General features: G+C 48.3%; 1 long non-coding RNA gene across 1 annotated transcript in view; it reads right to left on the bottom strand.

Moving 5' to 3' along the window:
- Positions 1-4,241: 4,241 nt before the first annotated feature.
- The window catches only part of LOC147725413 (uncharacterized), a 108,910-nt gene continuing 88,273 nt past the window's right edge, over positions 4,242-24,878 (bottom strand). Inside the window, exon 4 of the long non-coding RNA XR_015309826.1 lies at positions 4,242-4,483. This is a non-coding gene — a long non-coding RNA (uncharacterized LOC147725413). The remainder of the gene's footprint in view (positions 4,484-24,878) is intronic.

Here is a 24,878-nt window from a genome sequence, read left to right as displayed (position 1 = left end):
GGGGGTGAGGGGTTGAGGGTGAGTGAGGGTGAGGGGTTGAGGGTGAGTGAGGGTGAGGGTGAGTGAGGGTGAGTGAGAGTGAGGGTGAGTGAGAGTGAGGGTGAGTGAGGGTGAGGGGTTGAGGGTGAGGGTGGGTGAGGGTGAGTGAGGGTGAGTGAGGGTGAGGGGTTGAGGGTGAGTGAGGGTGAGTGAGGGTGAGGGGGTGAGGGTGAGTGAGGGTGAGGGTGAGTGAGGGTGAGTGAGGGTGAGGGGTTGAGGGTGAGTGAGGGTGAGTGAGGGTGAGGGGTTGAGGGTGAGTGAGGGTGAGGGGTTGAGGGTGAGTGAGGGTGAGTGAGGGTGAGTGAGGGTGAGGGGTTGAGGGTGAGTGAGGGTGAGGGTGAGTGAGGGTGAGGGGTTGAGGGTGAGGGGTTGAGGGTGAGGGGTTGAGGGTGAGTGAGGGTGAGGGTGAGTGAGGGTGAGGGGTTGAGGGTGAGTGAGGGTGAGGGTGAGGGTACATGCTTTTCACTTTCTTCAAAGGTTGTCCGTGCATCAAGGGTAGTTGACTGAACTTTAAGTATAATAATTGTACGTACTCTTCGTTGGCATTGAGCTCACACCCTTGAATGGTCTTCGGTAGTATTGTTTCCTGTAGAATTCTATTTCCTGCTTATAAAGCAGTGGTATGTGCATGTGAAAGTCAGGAGAGGGAGGAGGGGGAACTGCTTGCGAAATTAAATTAAAAGCGGCCGGGCAGGAAATGCTCTCGGTAGCATTTGTGTGAAGCAGGGGGCGGGAGCAGCCTTTGATGTGCGGATAATTAGGGGAGGAGTAGCCAGGAGATCCAAGCTGGGGAACAGATGGCTGGCGCGATGAGACTGACACAGTAAAGACATTCGCATGCGCATTGAGCTTAAATTTATCGTGCACTGCAAGGAATCGCCACGATTCCTTGCAGTGTGGATAAAGAGTGGACAGGGAGATAACAGTACAATCGACTCTGCTAAATTATTGAAACCAATGAGCATTTTTTTAGTATATAAAATAGATGATTTTAATGAGACCACATCCATGAAAGTAATTGTATGCGTGTCTCGCTGTAGCCCTGGAGAGGTTCCATGAGAAGGAAACACTTTGGCTTTAAGCAATTGTACAACTGGCTATAAGCAAATGTATTTTATGGAACAATAAAGAATAGTTTTTAAGTCGTTAAATGGAATTATTTGTATTTGCCTGAGGAAATTATAACTGCCATTGTTTGAACTTTAGATCAACATACCTGTGAGGCTCCTGGGTCTCTGTTATTGAACCTTGTCTAGGAAGACCCTCTCTAGGTGCCTCCAATAAGGGGGGGGGGGTTGGGGTGATTGATCTCTGGTTATCTACCACAGCTCGAGTCAGTCACTCGTTTGATCATGCCGTGTTAAAACAGTGATACATGCGGTATTCAGCTAATTTCCCAATCACCATTTGTAAATCATGTGTAACGAGTCAGACTGGGCTTTACTAGATGATAGTACGGAAAGAAGGGGGAGAGGAAGGGGGGAGAGTAAAGAGAGGGCAAAAGACCAAGAGTGAAAGAGGGAGGGCGGGGCAGAGAACTTGAGTTTATAATAGTGTTTCGGACTAAACTGCAGTTGTTTCTAAGCGCTATAAATATTACAATTAATAATACTCAAAACAGAGCTTCAGGAGCGGAATGCAGTGGAAGGGACAGGGCACGAGCGTAATTTATAGCAAGAGTGATGTGTCGATGTGAAACGGGCTGCGGAGAAGGAGGGAAGGGGAGAAAATTGACAAGAGCAAGACCAAAGGGAGAGTGGCAGGGCTGAGTATGCAAGCACACGGAGACTGTAGAGTGAAATGATGCGCTATGAGAAGTGAGCGTGGAGAAAACGAGACAGGTGAGAGGACACGAGCTAATGGGGGCGCGTGGATTAGATGAGTTGAACATTATGGGCGCCAACGACCTGGAGAAGCAGCTGCAACTCAGAAAGGAGGACGCGCGTCTGGCGAGAGAAAGTAGAGAAATAGCGAGAGAAGTTAAACTGGGAAGAAGAAAGTAGACGAGAGATGAGAGAAAGGGGGAGGGGGCAGTCACGGAGGAAAGAACACAGAACGGAGACAGAACAGGTAGAGGACAGAAGCCACAGCAAAGGGGAGGGGGAAGAGAAGAGGGAGAGGGGAAAAGGCAACGGGCTGGGGAGAAGGAGGGAAGGGGAGAAAATTGACAAGAGCAAGACCAAAGGGAGAGTGGCAGGGCTGAGTATGCAAGCACACGGAGACTGTAGAGTGAAATGATGCGCTATGAGAAGTGAGCGTGGAGAAAACGAGACAGGTGAGAGGACACGAGCTAATGGGGGCGCGTGGATTAGATGAGTTGAACATTATGGGCGCCAACGACCTGGAGAAGCAGCTGCAACTCAGAAAGGAGGACGCGCGTCTGGCGAGAGAAAGTAGAGAAATAGCGAGAGAAGTTAAACTGGGAAGAAGAAAGTAGACGAGAGATGAGAGAAAGGGGGAGGGGGCAGTCACGGAGGAAAGAACACAGAACGGAGACAGAACAGGTAGAGGACAGAAGCCACAGCAAAGGGGAGGGGGAAGAGAAGAGGGAGAGGGGAAAAGGCACAGTGGAGTGTGAAAAGCAGAAAAAAATGTGTGACATAGAACGATGACACGAGAAGGAACAGCGGAGGAAAAAGCTGGGTGATATAAACAAGTAGTGAGGGGGCGGAGAGGGACACGGGGACAATCTAGATCAGGGGCATGGCAGGGGAGGAGAGGAGGAGGGGGGAGGAGAGTAGGGGAGGCACGGCCTAGCGGCCGTGCAATCAAGTAGTGAGGGGGCGGAGCTGGGGGAGGCTGTGGAAGAGAGTAGGCAAGGCGACACGGCGGGAGGGGGCGGAGCGGGTAAACAAAGACGGACATGCACGCGCCCGTGACTTTTAAGGTCAATGCGCATGCGCATAAGCTTAATGCGCATGCGCATTGACCTTAAAAGTCACGGGCACTGCAAGGAATCGCCACGATTCCTTGCAGTGTGGATAAAGAGTGGATAACTCGCAATACTCTCGCCTTGCTCGATGCGCATGCGCATCGACAGGCGAGACCTAAAAACGGTGCAGTGATTGTGAAAGAATTACTGTTTACAGTGGGGAGGGAAAAAAGTTCCATGCAAGAATCTCTGCGAAACGTGGAATTGTGTGAGGAGATATTTTCTAAAAAAGACTGATTTCGATCTTTTCACGTTTTACAACTTCAGCGCTGTGACAATGAAGTGTTTGACCCTCTATGGGCGGTAAATTATTCAGTCTAGATTCCGTGATGATGGAGTTTAAAACCAGTGTTGATTCCAAGTGTCGGCGCAGTGATTATCAGAAAGAATAACATAGGGAGACAGCTCCATGCATTGCTAAGAGCGGAACTAATGGTCTGAATATTTAACGCGGCTGAATTCTCTTTAGTAAAAGCTGTGATTACTGCATTAGCTCACAGAGTCCTTTTCCTGGACATCTGTCAGGTTGCTACATGGGCATCTCTATACAAGTCTACCAAACACTACTGCGTGGACAGCCAGGCCGGTCGTGACAGACACTTTGCCCATTTGGTCCTTCAAGAATATTTGGTCTAAGATTGTTCGCAAACACTCCTCCTGATCGGAATTGCTTGGGTATCTATTAGTAGGTAAGGAATATTTGGCAAGGATTCCCAGCTGAATGGTTGTTTACCTTCTGTAACGCCTTATCTGCTAAACTCTATCTTCAAGTTAATCACTGACCCTTCCAACCTATCAGCTTCTGTGAAACATTTTTTTTCTGCTTAAAAAGGTCTCTGTAGGTGCTTAGTATATTAACCCTCGTCCATCAACTTTCTTCCGTGGCTTTATGCTTCTGGCATGTGTTAGACCCAGTGGTTTCTGACTGACTGGGATGTATTGCAGCCAGACAGAATCCACCTTCCAAAATAGGCTGAGTATGATACACTTGTCTGATAACCCGTTCTCAGCCTTGGGCAGCTTGGCACAGAACAGTCTGGCTTATCCTCAGTGTCAAAGTGTAAAGTGTTGGCACAATACCACCCTCACAACACACTGTGTAGGTTTAAAAAGATTCCACACTGTATGTATAAAACACTGGTCTTCGTATCACACACATATTGAAATCAACACAACATACACATTTGATATATACTTTACAGTTTTATCCAATTGTAGAACGATTCCATTAGCAGCAGAACAGCATCAACATATATCAACTATTCAGAGGTTTTAAATCCGGCATTCCCAATATCGCATACCCCAAACAGTTGCAATGGTCAAGAAATCACAAGTTTTGACTACCCCTCATTGTCACACTCCTAAGAAATGAGATGGGAACTCCTCAGAATCCAGATGATACACAAAGATGTCCACCTCTTGAATCCCCAACTCTGATTAGAAACCCACAGAGGATTAGAGCGGTCAAGCGAGGGAAGGGAATTGGGGAAGGAACAGCTGGGAATTGGAAACCTGAAAAACAAGAAAGAACACCATAAGGATATATGTAAAACGTTTCTACTCTCATATGTTCTCACTAAGAACTGAGCTATACCTCAATGAGCAGTTGTCTTTTTAACACCTTGCCTCTGACTCAAAAATAAAGCTACCACGCCTCCTGGTGAAAACACCTCTGAAAACAAACCCAATATTAAATACAGTGTCTACCCTCATTCAGACTGTGATATATATCAATTGTCATACAACAAACCTATATATAAAAAAAATTCATATATAGGAAAAAAAGAGTAAGGGACGTCCAAAAATGTGGCTGTAGCAAAAATAGATGGGCAAATACTTATTCAAAAGTATTCCATACAAAAGGTTAGTCCAAAGCTAGAGCACGTATACAATTGTTATACTGCAGGTGTCCTCAAAGGGGGAGAAGACTTTCAGGGAAACTACTGTTAGAAGTGTCAGGTCATTCCATAGACTGCTGAAATCTCATTAAAGAAGCAAACTACCACTGTTTGTCAATTATACTTCCTACCTGAAAGTTGGAGTGCCCACCCAGGCAGGGAGGAATCGAAAAGAGGGAGTCTGTAATAGACTATCTTACCGATGCCCTCTAAGGAGGAATCCCAGGAAACACTGCGCTCACCAGAAGCCCAGCCGGGCCAGCGGACACGAAGAAGAAATGCTTCAGAGAAAGACGGACAAACAGCGTGTCTGCTGCTACTGAATTTCAGGAGAAACCTTGTTCTGCAGAGAGCATTATTGATGGGGAGCGACGTCCTCTGCTCCTATAATCCATGGAAACAGACCCGCTCAGCTGAATGAGCCCAAGGGAAGGTGAACGAAAGAATTTTGTATGCCAGGCATTGTGCGGAAGTCAAATTTATGCCCCCACTCCCCCTCTTCCTCTCACCAGGCCTTCCGGGAGTTGTAATTTGTAGGCGGCCCTATGGTGGAGGAAGTCAGGAAGGCGCTACCGGGCCTGGATCCTGACGCTCATGACCCCTCAGTCAATCAAACAGCACCAGTCAACGATACACATTGCCCCTGCTGGCGACACTTTGATTAGATAATCAGGACCACTTAAAGCGGAAGGAAACAATTACATGTTCTCTTCCACCCAGATTAGGTACTCAGGCACCCAGAGGCAACTTTACGAGTAGGGGATCACTATCCCCCATAGGCAATAGACTTACACCGGAAGCTGGTGTGCTTCCAAATTGGAGAAATGTTTCCCCTCCGTCAGAAGTGCAAGTTGCTGTTGCTCCAGGCAGCCAGCCGTGGGTATCCACAAAGCACAGCGAGACCTCTCGGGTCCCGTCACGATCTCCACAACAAAGTACCTTGTGGCATAGGTCCCTGGCACTGTCATACTCCCAATTAGGAGGTCAGCGCCAGTCTAGGCTGCCAGCTCGGGTGCTGCGGACTCTGCAAGTTCCTCCAGTACCCCTTTGACACCACACGCTACTGAGTGCAAGCTAGCACAGGTTTTCAATTGCAAGCACAGATTCCACTGACTTGGCAAACTTCCCTTGCACTCCTCGACCTCATCACGTTCTGGAAGCCCAGATGGGCTGCTGAACTTTGACCACGCTCCTCTGCACAATGTGATTACGGCATAAGTCGGGATGGTCATTGTCCTAACCGATCACTTCTACCCATTCCCGCCACATCTTGTGCGGTCCTTACAATCTCGTGGAAACTGGGAGATCCTTTCTGCTCCTGTGATCTCATGGACAGGAGCCCAGCCAACCAGCCCTTGGAGAGTTCCTCGGGATCTGGGCCACAACAGTTGGCAATTTGTTGTAAGCCGGCAACATCCAAGCACAATCCATCAAGGGAAAGTCCCCTTCCTAAAGCAAGAAAACTAATTTTCGGGAGCACTCAAATACAAATAACATTCAAATTGTGTACACTTATATACAGCAAATTTCTCAAAATAAAAACTGGGGCTTTGTTGCAGTTTTTGTCTTTTAATTTCTTCACATTCCAATCCCTTTGCCAACGCGTTTCGCCGTGGTTAATTCACCTGCGGCTTCATCAGGGCTGGAAACAATACAGAGTATTGCATTTGTAATTAATCATTCCCTATAGACCATATTCTTCAAAAGCCCACATTGCGACAACCAAAGTGCAAATGAACTATTTAATAGTGCGTTTATTAACCATCCTAAATTGATTATTTGAAATTCATAAGTTAAGTATATAAACATGATACTATATCAAACATATTTCATAACTTGTAAAGTGACATGTCCAAGTGAACCCTTATTCATGAAGATTTAGTGATATGGTGACCAATAACCATTGTTATTCCAATCGTATCCCCTCCTACAACTATAGTGTATTTAGGTCTATATAATCCATGTGTATTGTTTCCAGCCCTGATGAAGCCGCAGGTGAATTAACCACAGCGAAACGCGTTGACAAAGGGATTGGAATGTGAAGAATTTAAGACAAGAACTGCAACAAAGCCCCAGTGTTTATTTTGACACATTTTCCGTATATAAGTGTACACAATTTGAATGTTATTTGTATTTGAGTGCTCCAGAAAATTGGTTTTCTTGTGGATTCTCAAAAATTCCTTTTGAGTCTAGGGAAGTAGGGTGTTCTCTTCTCAAATTTTGGATGCACTTAAAGCATAGAATCAAATGGAAAATAAGAGTGCTGTATGAGCGCCGCTTTGTCCCTTACACCCACAAGCTCTTCCTAAAACTCACCAAACCCCAGGCCACCACAAGTCTGCAGATACTCTTCTTGCAGTCCCTCCTGCCCAATAGTACATTTCGTCATTGTCCCAGTGTCAAACCAGCGTAGTATGGTTCCAAACGCTCAAGCGTCTAACTCCTGGGGACAGAGCCCCAGTAGTTACACCCACAATGGCCTTTAAAGATCAGATCAGTTAAAAAAAAACTTTGAAAAGTGCAGGCCCTTTTTAAATGTTGTTGTGTCTGCCACCCTACCCTGGGAAGATTGATTCGTGTCTTTAGTGCTGCCAAAACCCTGCCCCTTTGGAATGCAGTTGCCAATTCCACCACCTCTTATCCTTCCCAGGAAGGTCCCTCCGAGTCAGAGGTTTGGTGTTTCCATTGAGCCTCCAGTTTATGGCTGTGTATCAGGAATACACAGATGTAACTGTTCCCCCAGCACCCACATGTGAAGTAGAGACAGGCTGAGAGGCACACGGAGCCCCAAGCATTGAAATACCCACCTTCCCAAAAGTGGTATTACCCCAATAGTAATGTTGATTCCCTTTGCACCACTGGAAATGATTTGCCTTTACTAACTCATTAATGTCAAACACTATACTGCCACTCTTCTGTATGTAGGAAATACAGCTCAATAGCCTTTTCACTGACCCCTCATTCCAATCCAATGCGAGAAGCAGGCCCTTCTGTACCAAACACATCATCCAGTGCCATTCACTACCAGTGCATGTAGTGCACGTTCGCACTTGCCCTAACTCTTCCTGACACTGCACCCTGTTTCCTGAGAGTACTTCGATATAGCAAGAGACATGTAGACCTTAGCAAGTAGCTTTTTAAATGCCAAGCTGATTAACAATAATCTGTGCACACAGGCCCCGCGAGGGCAAACCTGTGGCACGTTTGATGAGCTACCTATGTGGGTGGCAGAACCAGTGTTGTAGGCCTGCGGAGGAGCATTTCAGTTACATTCCTATGGTATATGTCTTACCCTAAGACAAGGTGTAGGAAAAAGCTACTTATTGTAATTGTAGTGATTCAGTAGATCCTAGCTATCTGTCTGCTCACCCCAGTAGAAATTCATAAATCAACCCCTACTCATAGGCCATAATGTGTCCTAGGTCAAGGCAGGGAACAATGTGATTATGTTTTCTATACCCTCTCCACATAGGAACAAAAACCCACACTGATTAGATAAGTCTATTCTTAGACATTATAAGTGCATGGTGATGCCATACTGAGTACATGGGCTGGGAGCATGTCAATAACAATTCTACAGCTCCATGATTGATTCACCAAATCCCAAATATCTCAGATTAGCAAACGCACACTGATGACAGTGTTAGATTCATTATTAAATGCACTAAAAGGGAATCTCAGTGGGGCCCCCCTGAAAACCTACCCAATCGCAAATGTGTAGCTGACTAGTCTGCGCCAGCCTGTTACTTTCAGACACAGACTGGTGCCGACCAGTCCGCTACACATTAGCGATTGAGACATCTTTCTGACCCCCTGAGATTGGATCCTGGTGCTCTTGTGGGTAAGAAACAACTGCTCTGAGTGGAGGTACTTCAACCCTACCCCAAAGCAGGAACAACTTTCAAGGGCGGGAAACCTCAAGGGCTTTGTTATGCTTCCCAGGACCTCTCCAGCTAGTGGAAGGCCCACCCCTGACCAAGCCCACTATTGGCAGCAAGCTCGGCAGAAAAATTAGTAAGCAGGATAGGTGTGTCCCCTCTCATCCAGGACCACCCTGAAGGTGTCCTGAGTTGAAGTAACCTCCTTCTTCAAAAAGTCCTTGTTAGACCTGTCAGCCCTTTGGGTGGTCCCTCCTCATGGTTTATTTATTTTGTCTCTTTTTGCCTCCTAATGTTTTTCATTTTTATGTCCACTTGACTTTTATGGTGTTGTCCTAGGGGATGGGTGCTTCCTTGTCCCTATATTTTTTTTTAGGCCTAGGTGTCCCTTATAGTGGTGGAAATGTAGTCACACAAAATGGTGGCTAGTAACTGCCACAACTGATTACCTCAGGGTAAGGACCCATAGGACTACACTAGGAAGGCTCTAGAACCTTCCAGCTGATTCTGTCATTTAGGGCCAGTCTATAAAAGGGTCAGACCCAGGGCGGCCATTTTAAGTTAGCGTGAGAGGAGAACAGAGAGAGGTTGGGTTGGTCCTGGTGTGGAGAGAGGCAACCCAGTGAGGAGGAAAGCACTATTAGGGGTTAGATCGACCTGTGGGCCGGCTGCTTTCCTGTATTGATGTGACTTCTCTTGAGTTGACCAATCCCGGCCATTGCAGAACTATAATTAATTCTCTGGAGACCCCCCGTTTTACCCCCAAAACCTCTGGGTCCCCTAACCGTGATACCACTGGAGAGAACTAGCCCTGAAGGATCAACTATTGCCGCAACAGATCTAAATTGCCCTTTGAACTGTGTGTGGAGTATTAGCCAGCAGCGCTTTGAGCCCGGGCTTTCGTGACCACAGCGAGTGAGGTAGAAAAGACTCACCGGGTGGGAAAGCTGTGGAGCCATCTGACGACCCGTCTTTGAGGAGGCGCCGACAAGCAGAGAAGGAGGCCGGACGAGGGTGGAGTCTTGGAGCGGAAGGCCAGCGACAACGACGGAGAAGGCGGATCAGCGTTGGAAAGGAGGCCGGACGAAGGTGGAACCAGCGAGGGAAGGACCGCGGAAGTCGTTCGCACGCTGTGACTGGCTCACAGGGAAAGGAACGCCTGAACCTCGCTTCATGAGAGGAAGGGGCAAGACAAACCAACCCTTGGCGAAGCTTCCACAGGAACAGAAGCGTAGAACGGACTGCCCAGAAATCGGGAGACCACACACCAGTACCGAAGTAAGCTGGGGATATACTCCGGGAGAGGGCGGAAGCAAGAAGGAACAGCCCTTGGCTTTAGTGGGTGTCGGCTGGGAACTGAGTCTGTGACAGTTATTCCGGAGGTACTGTGAGTCAGGCCAACAGCATTGTGTTCAGCCCCCATTGGGAACTCGACCTAAACATTCATGGAACTGCCATACTCACATGGGGAATGAGTTTGAAGAGTGGGAGAGCGTCATTTAGGCTGCACAATTGCTGAAGAGCGGAAACCAAGGGAAAGCAGAGATCAGGGAATAATCTTTTGTTGACTATCCCGGGCCCCGTAATGCTCGTATGACAGACAGGTTAACCTCTGTTGAAGGGAAGTAAAACGTACAGAGAGAGGGAAATGTGTGAATAACGTACCTATTTTCTTCTAGATGTACAGCGGTTTGAGCTAGAGGCAAAAGTGGAAAGAGGGGGAAGGTGCTAGGCACCTGTGATTTCTAGCCTCTGTTGACCCTGAATACCCGCGGGTAATGTATAAATCAGTTCCTCCTGGAAAAGCTTTGCTCTAAATATCCTCCATATAAGTACTGTGGTTTTAATTCTGTAACAGGGGGGTATAGGGTAAATTCAAGGATTCCTTCCTCTTGAATGAGAAAAGATAACCAGGAATGTGATGTGAAACTTTGTAAATGTCAACACTTGATTAAAAAATTGTTTATTGCACTGGAATGAAAAATCTGATATAAAACAAAAAGAAACTGAAGAGAATTTTATAAAACAGACCGTATTTTCCTAAACTGGTGTAGTTTCTTCTTTTTGGTGGTCGGGCGCTAAGTTACTGTATTTGGTGTGATGCAAGCTTAACACGTATTGCCTTTGAGTTCAGCCTGATCTCCTCTGTGCCAGGCTACCCTATGTAGACTGGATGGTCCAGGTCTAACATAATTGGTGTCCAGCGGTGGGATAGAGCTTGTGCTTGCGTCCACTTGGCAGTAGCCTACTGTACTCCACAGACCTACACCTGGAGTTTTCTCCAAGCGGACTCCCTAATTTAACTTTTGATTTTCCAAATTTATTCCTGGTGGTGGGTGGAGGTAGCCCTTACTTAACGCCCTTCCTTGAATTCTTCCAAGTAGTTGTTTGAGTCCCTACTGACAAGATGGAATTTGAGTTGGAGGAGTTGGAGACTTACACTGTGGCCCAACTCAGGGAATTTTGTCAAAGCAAGGGAGTGTTTTTGAAGCGTGGTGCTAAAAAGGGGGAACTCCAGACCAGCTTGAGAGCGTGGGTGGCAGCTCACCCAGATGGGAAAGAGGAGGAAGAGGCCGACGGGACACTGTCATCGGGGTAGACGTATTGCACCGACCTGAGGGGGAGAACCTACTGACAGGCCCCAGAACACTCTCAAGGGAGGGCAGCAGTGTCTCTGTGAGGAGCTTAACTGAAGCTGAACTAACGGACCGGAGAGAGGAAAGACAGTTAAAGTGGGAGTTAGCAAGATTGGAGAAGGAGAGGGAGGAGAAGAGGGTAGCCCATGAACTGTGTCTCAGGGAGCTAGATCTCAAGGCCCTGCAAGTAGGGACTTCCAGTACTCCTAATGGTGGCAGCGAATCCAAAGAGATAACCAGGGAACCCAGACCCAATTTGCCAAAGGACATAGTCGCCAGCTGCAGCGCCGGGGATGACATTGCCAAGTGGCTGGCTGCCTCTGAGGTCTCCTTAAGAGCCCATGGGATACTGGAGAAACACTGGGGGGGTGGCTTGTATAAATACATGCCTCCTGCAGGAAGGGATACACTTTTGGCCCTAGAGCAGGGAGAGCAGACCCACTGCCCCACCATGAAAGTGGCGCTGATTAAAAAGTTTGGGCTGACTCCAGAAAAATACAGACAGAAATTTCGGAGCAGCCATAAACTAAGCACACAGAATTGGGTGGATTTTCTGGACTATGCAAAGAAGGCACTAGAGGGTTGGGTACAAGGCAGCGAGGTGGGGGACCACGAGGGATTGTATGACCTAATCCTCAAGGAGCACCTACTCGAGAAATGTTTTCCCGAGCTGCAGCAACACCTGGTGGACAGCAAGCTGACCAGCCCCCGGAAGCTTGCTGAGGAGGCGGACATCTTGGCTAGTACCCGGGTGTCCTCAAAGGGGACTGGAGGGGACTTCCAAAAGTCTGGACAGGGCGCCCCAGAAGGAGGGGGGAGATAAAAAGAGGGAGTTCTCAAAAACAAAACAAAACAATTTCCAGGGAAAGGGAACAGGATTCATTCCCAAGGCTAACCCGCCAAGAAACCCTCATCCTGACCATAGTCAGCAGCCAAGGGTTGTCCGCTGCTATGAGTGTGGTGGGGTTGGGCACTATAAAGGTGATGTCAAGTGCCCAAAGAGACCACCCCCTCCCACTGGAGGAAAAGCCCCAGGAGTAGCTAGTGTAGTGCTCGGGAGGAGTTACCCTTAGATAAAGGGGGGGAGTGGGCGGGTGTCACCTTAGTGTCCCTGGAAGATTGGGAGATGGTACCTAAGATCCAGGTGCCCCCAAATACTACCAAGTATGGGCAGTGGGTCACCATCAATGGCCAAAGAGGGGAAGCTCTGAGAGACACAGGAGCCAGTATGACTATGGTAAGGAGTCAACTGGTGTCTCCAGAGCAGGTGATTCCACATGTACTCCACCCCGCCGCGATGGCTGACGGCAGAATGGGCCACTACCCAGTGGCCGAGGTTCCATTTGAGTGGGAAGGGGTTGCAGGTCTACTTCTAGTTGCCGTAAGCCCTGCCGTGCCAGTTGATTGTCTGTTGGGGAATGACATGGAGCACAATGCTTGGAAGGAGGTGGAATACTGGACTCATTCTGAGATGCTGGGTACACCTGACTGGACCTGTGCTAGCACAAGGTCCGCGACTACCCGGAGGGGGAGTTCGCTTGGGCTGGAGCCTGGAACAAAGGCCCAGCCAGCTGCCAGAAAGGGAAAGATTCAGGGACAGGAGAAGCCTGCCTCGGCATCCGCACCCCGTGAGACAGATAGGCCACCTGCGGTGGTGGACCAGGAGTCCGTGGAAGGGGATGTTGTCTCCCTGGAGAACCTACCTATCCCTGCCGATTGGCATGTGGAAGGAGGGCCTACCAGGGAGGAGTTTTGTAAGGGCCAGAAGGAGTGCCCTACCCTTGAGGGACTGAGGCGACAGGCCGAAGCCCAGGCTGCAGGGAACGTTACTGGGAATTACCATATTTACTGGGAGGATGGACTCCTCTACAGTGAACCTAAGGCACCCGTGCATGGTTCATCACGGGCCTTGGCTGTCCCTCAACATTACTGAGCCTTTCTTTTAGAATTGGCTCATGAGATACCCTTGGCAGGACACTTAGGACAGGACAAGACCTTTGCCCGGCTTGTCCCCTACTTTTATTGGCCTCAGATGAGGGTGGCATCCGACACATACTGTTGGACATGTGTGTCTTGCCAAGCCAGTGGGAAAACTGGGATGAAGCTAAAAGCTCCCCTGGAACCACTTCCTGCCGTTAGCACCCCCTTCGAAAGGGTGGACATCGACATTGTGGGGCCATTGGATCCACCAACTTCAGCTGGTCACAGGTTCATCCTGGTTCAGGTGGATAATGCCACGCGATACCCAGAGGCAATACCTCTGAGGATCATTACTGCACCTGCAGTGGCGAGGGCCCTGATGGGGATCTTTACCCGAGTGGGTTTCCCCAAAGAAGTTGTGTCCGACAGGGGGACCAACTTCATGTCAGCTTACATGCGGGCTATGTGGAAGGAGTGTGGGGTTACCTACCGGTTCACCACTCCTTAACACCCGCAGACCAATGGTCTGGTGGAGAGGTTCAATAAGACCTTGAAAGGCATGATAAGAAGTCTGCCTGAGAGCCTGCGGAGGAAATGGGGCGTCCTCCTACCCTGTCTGTTGTTTTCCTACAGGGAAGTGCCGCTGAAGGGAGTGGGCTTCAGCCCATTCGAATTTCTGCATGGGCACCCTGTGCGTGGACCTCTCAGCCTGGTGAAAGACGGATGGGAAAAGACTCCCAGGAAGCTTCCCCAGGATGTGGTGAGCTACATGCTGGCCTTCCGGAGCCAAATGGCTAAGTTGTGGAAGCAAGCTTCTGACAACTTGGAAGCCAGCCAAGCAGTGATGAAGGAGTGGTATGACCACAATGCTCACCCTGTGGAGTTGGAGCCTGGCCAGAAAGTGTGGGTGATGGAACCTGGGGAGCTAAGTGCCCTCCAGGATCGCTAGACAGGCCCCTTTGAGGAGAAGGAGAAGAAAAGCAGACATAGACTAATAAGCAGGTACTATTTCCGTGACAAACAAGGCAGCAGTGTTTATTAATGCGGCGAGGCGTTCTCTGCATGCTGTTATTTATGCAATGCAGGGTTCAAGGTTCCTTGTTGGCATTTTGAACAAGGAGATTTACTGACTATTCATTTCTCCACCATAGTCACTGATATTATGAAGTGACTTTCACGGGATAATCACTAAGCAATTATAGTCTATATATAAATACAAGACTACAGATGCCATCAGACTTAGTGACAAAGATTGGAGTATGACTTTCTTGCTGTACCTGTCTCTGACTAAATAATTTGATTTTTAATTGAAATTGTGGATTGAATAAAATCTCCAGGGGAAAGATATGGCACAAATATCATCAGAGTTCCGCTTACTGGGTCCTGAATACAAGTGCAAACTGCGCACTTGCTTTATTTTTTTGTTGTTTTATATAGCGCAAACTTGACCAGAAGCTATTGGAGTGTTTTACATGAGCACCAGTTACATTACTTTAGGGCATATTCATTTTTGGTAGCCACAGTAACATTGAACGATTTGCCCGGAATTTCAGGATGTTGAGCCAACGCCGAGACTCGTACCTGATTCCTCAGCTACAAGCAGAGCCATATTGGCCGTAGCAGGCGTTTCCTTGGTGGGCTGCCAGGGTGGGGGGCTGGTTTTGCATCCCTGGGTCTGCAATATCGTCTCCCTGTAACAAAAGCAGCTGCAGTGTGTTCCACAATCGCACACCTCCTCCCACCTTCCCCTGTGGTTTGCGCTCCCAGTCCGGCCCTGGCTACAAAGTCAATAGCTGATATCACAGAAAAGTATTTGTATGTGGGTAGCTCAGTGGGTTGCTGATTTTGTCACATAGATTGTTTTGTTACTAGCAATTCATACATTTTAATCCTAATCTACAGTAACCTTAAAACTGTTATCAAAGACTTCAGCTGCATGTAAAGTGCTAGCTAGAGATGGCCACCACAATGCCAAGGACAACACAATAGGCCAAAAATGGGTACCATTGCGTGAATGCCACCTTTGTGTCAGGTCTAGACACCATTAATACTATGGATGCCCAAAATATATTAAAAACAGTAATCAGGGTGGCATCATATATTCAAGGATGCACTCAGTTTGTCAATGGTGGCCACCATTATACAACATGTGGCTACCTCAATTTGACAATGATGCTAATATCTGAACACTGGCCACCACTGTCATGCCACCATTATGCCAGGGCTAGGCATTATATTGCATGTGAGTATTGTCCGTTCCCTAAATTGGCACATAGAGCACTGGAATGTTTCACTTGTCCCTTTTCCATGCACTTGTCATTTTAGCTAATTTATTCCAAAATCTGTGCTTTAAATGCACTTTTAATTTAATGTTTTTCAAAATTTTCACAGAGCAGGGGAACCTTCTATCAAAACCTTACTTGGAGCAAGGCTCCCTTGCTGAAATTCAGATTGGGTATTACATATGCCTTTCATCAGTGCCAGTTGAGGCTGTGGGCCGAGCCAGTGGAGGAAGTGGGTGGAGCCAGTGGAGGAAGTGGGTGGAGCAACGTGAAAGTGGGTGTGGGCTCCCCCAAAATTTTGAGCACCTGCACTTCATATTTTACAAATTAAGCACTGGACGGAGGCTTGTCAGCAAGCCTTTGAGAAGTTGAAACAAGCAATGTGTGAGGCTCCAGTCTTAAGGGCCCCTGATTTTTTAGAGGAATTCATTGTCCAAACAGATGCATCAGAACATGGCATTGGGGCAGTGTTATCGCAACTCAACGAAGAGGGTCTGGATCAACCTGTGGTCTTCTTGTCCAGAAGACTGCTTCCGCGGGAACAGAGGTGGAGTGCAATTGAGCGGGAAGCATTTGCAGTGGTTTGGGCTCTGAAGAAGCTGCGGCCATACCTGTTTGGCTAGCACTTCCTGGTTCAGACTGACCACCGACCCCTTCGTTGGCTGACGCAAATGAAGGGAGAGAATCCCAAGCTGTTGAGATGGTCTATCTCCCTCCAGGGAATGGACTTCCGGGTGGAACATCGGCCTGGAGTGGACCACGCCAATGCAGACGGTCTCTGTAGGTATTTCCGCCTTAGTGATGAGAACTCCCAAGGGGTTGGGTAGCTCTCCCCACTTTCAGCTGGGGGGGCGCATGTTAGACCTGTCAGCCCTTTGGGTGGACCCTCCTCATGGTTTATTTATTTAGTCCCTTTTTGCCTCCTAATGTTTTTCATTTTTATGTCCACTTGACTTTTCGGGTGTTGTCCTAGGGGATGGGTGCTTCCTTGTCCCTGTATTTTTTTTAGGCCTAGGTGTCCCTTATAGTGGTGGAAATGTAGTCACACAAAATGGTGGCTAGTAACTGCCACAACTGATTACCTCAGGGAATGGATCCATAGGACTACACTAGGAAGGCTCTAGAACCTTCCAGCTGATTCTGTCATTTAGGGCCAGTCTATAAAAGGGTCAGACCCAGGGCGGCCATTTTAAGTTCGCCAGACCAGGACCACCCCAACCAGGACCACCCCAACCAGAGAGAGGTTGGGGTGGTCCTGGTGTGGAGAGAGGCAACCCAGTGAGGAGGAACGCACTATTAGAGGTTAGATCGACCTGTGGGCCGGCTGCTTTCCTGTATTGATGTGACCTCTCTTGAGTTGACCAATCCCGGCCATTGCAGAACTATAATTGCTGAAGAGCGGAAACCAAGGGAAAGCAGAGATCAGGGAATAATCTTTTGTTGACTATCCCGGGCCCCGTAATGCTCGTATGACACACAGGTCAACCTCTGTTGAAGGGAAGCAAAACGTACAGAGAGAGGGAAATGTGTGAATAATGTACCTATTTTCTTCTAGATGTACAGCGGTTTGAGCTAGAGGCAAAAGTGGAAAGAGGGGGAAGGTGCTAGGCAACTGTGATTTCTAGCCTCTGTTGACCCTGAATACCCGAGGGTAATGTATAAATCAGTTCCTCCTGGAAAAGCTTTGCTCTAAATATCCTCTATATAAGTACTGTGGTTTTAATTCTGTAACAGGGGGTATAGGGTAAATTCAAGGATTCCTTCCTCTTGAATGAGAAAAGATAACCAGGAATGTGATGTGAAACGTTGTAAATGTCAACACTTGATTGAAAAATTGTTTATTGCACTGGAATGAAAAATCTGATATAAAACATAAAGAAACAGAAGAGAATTTTATAAAACAGACCGTATTTTCCTAAACTGGTGTAGTTTCTTCTTTTTGGTGGTCGGGCGCTAAGTTACTGTATTTGGTGTGATGCAAGCTTAACACGTATTGCCTTTGAGTTCAGCCTTATCTCCTCTGTGCCAGGCTACCCTATGTAGACTGGATGGTCCAGGTCTAACAGTCCTCCATATTGGTTGTGAGGATTTTAGCCAATAGGATTAGGGGTATGTCCTTTCTCAAAGGAAGGGTACATACAAAGGGTGTAGTCACCCTAAAGGAAAGTAGGCTATTGGCTACTATCTACCAGTACCTGTAATTCCCCTAAATTGAGTATTTAGGCGCACCCCTGAATCTTGATCCTTAGATTCCTTGTGACCTAAGAAAGAAGGGCCGAAGAACCATGTGGCAGTAAAGATTCTAGACGACAACTGACTTGACCCCAGCCCTACCGGCCTGTCTGCAGCCCTCGAAAAAACCTGCTCCAAAAAACGACTCTTCCTGCAGGTCCAGCGACCTCCATAACCCTGGGAATACTGCCTGCCTTCCTTAAAGACCAGGAACTCCTGAGCACAGCTGCCCTGTCCACAAAGAAACCAACAAGAAGAGCTCCAGTACCCTACTGAACTGCACAAACAGCCTTCCGGGCCTACCTCTACACCAGACTCCTCCCACCTGAGTCCAAGTGGCCCACTGGTGCTAAGAAGGTTCCCCAGCAGTCCTGAGTTCATGCTCATCCCAAACCGACCTCTCCTGGACTTCAGGATGACACCTGCAGCCTTAACACGAAGGGTCCCCCAACTGCGCCGACTCCAGTAAGATTTCTCTGACGTCCTAAGACCCCCCTGCACCTGCAGCCCCCAGCCTTGGGGAGCTTGACTGACCACACCCCAACTTACCTCCAGAGCAGATGCTGTGTTAAAATACTGCAAACAGCCACCTCAGTACCATTTAGGGTCTGTTTTTGGTGCTGCCTCATTCCCCCCGCACCAGTGCTGGTCCTAACCCCAGAGATTGACACCCCTCCACCCCCTCCCCCCCCCCCTCAACTCTGATTTTACCTACCTGCAACCAGAACCTCTTTGCATGGCCCCAGTCTCCATTAACTATAACAATGGGCTCCGTGACCAAATGTGACTTCTCCACCCGGCCGCCCTAGTGCCGCTGGTGGTACATACTCTATACTTCCTAGTAATAAACTTACAAAAAGTCATATTTTTTCCAAACAATTGGTCTTGGATTAAGTCACTGAGTGTGTGCAGTCATTTCTTGCCTAAGTGTGTACAACACATGCTTAACACATCACTCTGATAAGCTTAACAGCTCGATCTACACTTAAGTATTATCTACTTAAATCAAAACTGGTTCCAATCCTAACAAGGTTCAGCTCTTGTTAGAATAGGCTATGGCACACCCTTCTGAAGAGGAGGATGGCCTCCCAGCAGAAGAAGAGTAGTGAGGAGGAAAATTCCTAACCCCCTCACCTACATAGAGAAGATGTGGCCCCTGCACCCATCTTTCCACAAGTAGGGATTAAGGTGCCTAGCTCTGACATAGGCGGTACAATCATCCCAAGCGAAATTGAGGGCAGTCTCAATGAAGAGGAAATCCTATGAGCAAGGTTGACTCGCAGACTAGCCCTGGAGCATAGACTTCTGGCTATAGTAAGGGAAAGAGCAGAAATGGGTCTAGCACCCATAAATGGTGACAGCATTTTAATACCTAGGTGCAGAGAGAACTCTTATGACCCTAGAAACCCCAAAGGGAGTGTCCCCAAGTATGAGAAAGGTGATGACATCACACAATGTATCGCAGCCTTTGAATGGGCCCGTGGAATAAGAATGGTGAAGAAGTCACATTGGGGAGCATTGCTTTGGGAACTATTCACTGGTACGTGCAGAGATAGACTCATAACATTTACTGGGGCAGATGCTGAGTCCTATGACGTTATGAAAGGTACTCAGATTGATGGCTTTAGACTCACCACTGAGGAATATAGAATTAGGACCAAAGCGCTCACAAAACCTTCCGCCAGTCCTTGGTTGACTCCATGGACTACTCAGTGAAGACACTAGATGGCTGGTTAACTAGAAGTGAAGTCCATGACTATGATTGGCTTTAAAATTTGTTCATGAAAGAAAACATATTAAGTAATTGCATTAATGAAAAGTTGCATCAGTATATGGTAAATCTAGGTCCAATTTCTCCCCAAGAATTATGAAAGAAGGCAGACCACTGGGTCAAGACTAGGGTGACCAAGACTACCACTGGGGGGATCAAAGAAAGGGATCACACAACCTCCCCATGGGAAAGAGGGTGCACATCCTAAGGATAAAAGTAAGGAGTCTTCTTAAGGCCTCCAAAAACCTACATGGGAGGGTGAGTCCCAGAACTCTTAAAAATCCAGTAGTGTGTACAAAGGTAAGAACTTTGATCACCTCAAGGCCTAGTGTTACAACTGTAAGAAGTTGAGACACAAAACTGGAGACTCTGCCTCTCCTGAAAAGAATCCCCCTAATGCTGTTCCAGCTAGCAATGGTATGGCAAGTCTATTTTGGGATCAATAGTGTGCCCAGAGCAAATCAAGGGTCACACTATTTTAGTCTCTTAGGGTGGGGTAGATTTGGCCACCCATGCTGTCCGGCCCACAATATGAAAAATAACAGCAGCAACCCTTGATTAATGGGACTAAGGTAGAATCCCTGAGGAATACAGGCACCAGTGTCACCATGGTGACAGGCAAACTCGTTTCCCCAGGACAGTATTTGGCTGGAAAAACCTATCAAGTCACCAACACTGATAATGTAATTACAGTCAATCCATTGCTGTAGTATCATTACAAGAGGGAGGGGCTACTGGCCTGAAACAGGTACTGGTCTCTTCCAAGATCCCAGTTGAATTTTTGCTAGGGAATTATCTGGAGACCTCCGCATGGGCTGAGTTAGAACTGAAAACCCATGCAGCCATGCAGGAAATACCTGAGTTGGTGTGTCTGAAAACAGGAGCACAGGGTGAAAAAGACGTGTTGGAGTCTGGAATAATAACCCAGCCTTCCAAGAGGAAAGGGGAGAAGACTAGGAAACCAGTTCTGGTACAGCAAAAAGCTCAGGACCCCTCTCCTCAGGGGGCAGAGTCAGCACAAGGAAGCCATATGCGAAGAGCGGCTCCAGAATATTATTCCTCTCCCCCGCTGAAGCAAGTGTGAAGGGCTGAAGAGGCACAATATAACGTCGCCCAGAATAAAGTGGAACACAAGACCCACTGTAGTTACTGCACAAATAGTGTAAGTACCGTTTTTTCCGTCCTGATGAATGCCCCATAGACCCAGCTGGGCACAATGGGCAGAAACATGTCGACTAAATGATTAATAGATGTATAGTGGATCCTGTAACACGATCCTCACATATACACACTACAATTTTTAATAACTTTCCTCATCCACGTCTGAATTAAAGTTTTTTATTTGGGACGAGCGTTTGTTTTTTACTCACTTCATGTATGAGTATGGTCTATCATCTATCCCTGGACGCTACTGCGTTTTCCAGTAGTTGCCTCAGGCTTGAGGCATGCATATGACACACAAAAAACCCAATGATGATGCAATAACGCATTAGTGTAGGCGGAGAACCAAGATATACCACCATCGTTCCTACAATGCGTGTATGAGGGTTTTTTATTAAGAGAGATAGAGAACCTTGGTAACGCAGTTACAAGTTGTCCATTACCCCCCCCCCCTTTTTGATTAATGAGGACTTGTTACCCCAGAGGGAACTGAGCCTATGGAACTTCAGCCTTCTCAGGTTGAGCTCTTGGGCCCAGGGGAACCCTCTAGGGCAGTGGTTCCCAAACTTTTGACTCCTGAGGACCCCCATTGAGTCACCACTGGAAGCCGGGGACCCCCATGCAATTTGTATGATTTAAATTTCAAATTTTAAAACGGTAATTAGAAAAAAAATACATGTGCACACAAAACAAATACTCACATTACTAAGGATTTTGGGGCCAGATGTACAACCATTTCATTTAGCGCTTCGCAATTGGCGACACATTGCGAATGGTAAATTGCGAGTAGCTAAAAGAAATGTACAACAGTATGTTTAACACTGTTTGGGATTCCCAAAGAGGTCGCAAATTGCGAGGCTCTGTAATATTAATGAACCTCTCGCAATTTGCGAGCCCATTGGGAATGCCAGCACTCCCAGGGATGGTGGCCTGCTGGGCTCAGCAGACCACCATGTCTGGGACTGCTTTTAAATGAAGCAGTTTTTTTAAAAAAATGCAGCCCGTTTTCCATGCATTAAAAAAAAAAGAAAATGAAACGTTTGTGTTTTATTTTTTAAGGGCAGGCAGTGGTCCTGGGACCACTTCCTTCCCTTAAAAAATAATTTTGCATGCATTTGCAAGAGGGAAGGGGTCCCCGTTGGGACCCCTTCCCATTTGCGAATGCATTACCATCAACTTGAAGTAGGTGGTAATTGCGAGTATTTTGCGACCGCAATTGCGGTTCCAAAACATTTGTTCATGGTTTTGAGACTCGCTATTTGGAAGGGAATGCCCCTTCCAAATAGCAAGTTGCAAAACCTATTTAGCGAGTCGCAAAAAAATGAAGACTCGCAAAATAGGCTATGTACATGGCCCAATAGGTTTTTGCATGCGCAAGCGGGTTCGTGAACCCGTTTGCGCATATAAAAACGGGTCGTAGGGAGGAGCCAAGATGGCGACCTGATCGGACGCGCAGCCTTCGGCTCCGCCGGCCCCGCAGTCCCGCACCAGCATCCTGCTAGCCCCGCTTACCAGCTTCTGTCCTGAAAGGTGCGGGAAACGGAGCTGTTGCCACCGGTGATCCGCCGACCTCTCCATTCGCCCGGAATCGTCAGCTACTGGCTGATTTGCCCCGGCCCGGGAACCAGCTCGCACTGCAACGCGCCCAGACCCCACGCAACATCACAGCCGATCCGCTGCGGGGGTGGCGCGACTGGACGGCGCTTCCTCGCAGGAGCGCGGCCTCGGCGCTGCCTGCCGCTGGTGGATGCTGTGCACGCTCCGGGCAGTGTGGTGACAGGGGGAAGTCGTGTCTCCCGGCGAGTCCTTTGTTCCCGGCCGCCATGTTTCTGCTCCGCTCTCCTCGTCCCTCTGGCCGCTGATTGCAACCCCACTGGACACTGCTTGCCTCATTGCCTTGCTACGGGCCCTCAGGCACTTCCCCTGGACCGGGCGGTCTATCGCATGCCCGGGGATTGCTCCGGTAGCAGCATCGCGCCCCGTGATTTCCCCCGTCCCCCACCCCACATCACCTCGTTGGGGAAACGACAAGATGGCGATGCCGGCGGCTCGCCTTGCAGCGGAAACCTATGCAGACTCCCCACGAAACAGCGAGCATATCGATCCTGGGGGGGCCGGGACACGTTCTCCCCATGAGCATGTGGAAACGAGGACACTTCAGCCTGACTTCACCCTTGGGGATGTGCTGGTGGCCCTGGGTGAGTTGACATCGGCGATGAAGGTCGCTTATACCGAACTGGGGGCACGGTTTGATGCTTGCGCCCAAACATGCAGGCAGGAGCGGGGACTTTGTTTCACACAGGGCTCCAGACAGGAGCTGTCACAGCCAACTGCCACAACGTTTCCTCGAAGGGATACAGTGGAGGTAACAGTTGCTACATCTGTGGAGGGTGGCGGATTGTTGCCATTTTACAGCTCGGTCGTCGCTACAGTGTTTCCCCCTCGCTCCGAGCTCAACTTTGCACTACTGACTGCGAAGCCGAAAAGTCGGCTGCCTGTGGACTGCCTTCCAGGTTTTCCCTCTGCATTATTGTCAAGACCTTGGATTGCTCTGCTTTGTGACTTTGTGGGCCCGGACACGCCAGTGGGAACTACTACAGAGGGACAACTGTATCCTGGGAGCGGACGCCATTCCTTCTTTGTCTACGCACCGCCCCCTCCTTAGGGCGGCCATTTTCCATCGTCTTCCCGGACCGCACTGGACTATCACGTAGGAGGGGTGAGGGGCCGTGTCCCAAAACGGGCCAGGGCTAGGAGACTTTTTATGGTTAAATTGCCGGGCGGATGGGTGGAGACATGGTGGATATTGATTTTGACCTGATTCTTACGGACTGTTCATTGACTCGCCCTGACTGATCTACTGTTGTTGCTTTGCTTGTATTGTTGTTGGGGCGGGAATGTTTCTTAGGCCGGCGGAGTCTGCAGCCATCTAACAAAGGGGGGGGGCGCCTCATCATTTGTGTACTGCTGGTGATGTCGACTGGGGGCGCTCGTACCTTCCCCCTCTTCGCCTTCTCTGCTGGAGGAGGCCATTTTGTTCCTTTGTCTGGCCGGTGAGGAGTGGAAGGCGGTGGACATGTTTGGAGATCTTTCGGCGCTCTGGCCAGGGCTGAGGATGCTAACACGCTGGCTTGCTTACTGACTGGTGACGACTTGGCCTGTCATGGTATTTGTGGTGCATTGCACGCCGGGGAAGGGATGTTTTCTTTTTTCACGACCGAAGTACTAAAATCCTTTTGCTAGTCTTCGTGGTTAATAATTTGGTCCTGGGCGACACGGGGGTCCGGAGGTGGGCTACTTGTTTATACCTGCTGTGAGGTCTTTCAATCTTGAAGCTCTGTTTGGGATTTTAACCATTGCCTTGCTCGCGAGCCTAGAGGGCTTGATAACTGTTGGCTCCTCCCCACCTTCTTTATTTTTGGGGGGTTATAGACTAGTTTGCACACTTGTCTTCCTCCCTATATGTCAAATGTGACGTTTTTCTTTTATGCCTTTCTTCCGATCTTGGACTTTACTTTCTTTTCCTTTCCTCTCCCCTTTTCTCTTTCTTGCTACATTTCGGGTTTATGGGGCGACAGACACTCTGCTGGGGGGGGGGCAGGCCATAGCCTCTGCATGTGTGTAGGGTGGGGGGATATGTTTTAGTTTCGTTATTTTCTATGGTACTTATTTATGATCTCTTTATAAGTTTCTCTTTCTTTGTTCTGGGTCTGTAATGGGGGTTTGTAAGGAGTGGGTGGCGCTGTGGGTGGTGTGTAAATGCGGATTGATGCTCCTGATGTTTAGAACTGTTCCGCCATATTGTTGGGTGTTAGCACTATCGTCATGTTTATTGCTGCCTGCATGTGCTGTACGCGGACTGTATGGACTCAGTTCTCCTTGACTTAATTTCCACCGATTTATGTTTTATAAAAAAAAGATTTTGAAAATTAACCTTCACTGCTCCTCCTCCTTGGCGGCATGACTCAATTTTGTGTAACTGCTATCACTTGTTGCTATATTGCCTGATACCGCTGGGGGGTTTGAATTGTTTGCTCTCGTGCTCAACTGTTTCGTGGCCGGCCTGACGGTTGTAGGCCCGTATTTGTCCTCCTTTTTTCATGCACAATAAAGGTTTTCAAAAATTTAA

This window comes from Lissotriton vulgaris, chromosome 3_2 (genome assembly GCF_964263255.1).
Source record: "Lissotriton vulgaris chromosome 3_2, aLisVul1.2, whole genome shotgun sequence".
Lineage (NCBI taxonomy): Eukaryota > Metazoa > Chordata > Amphibia > Caudata > Salamandridae > Lissotriton > Lissotriton vulgaris.
This window is presented reverse-complemented; position numbering and strand designations above follow the sequence as displayed.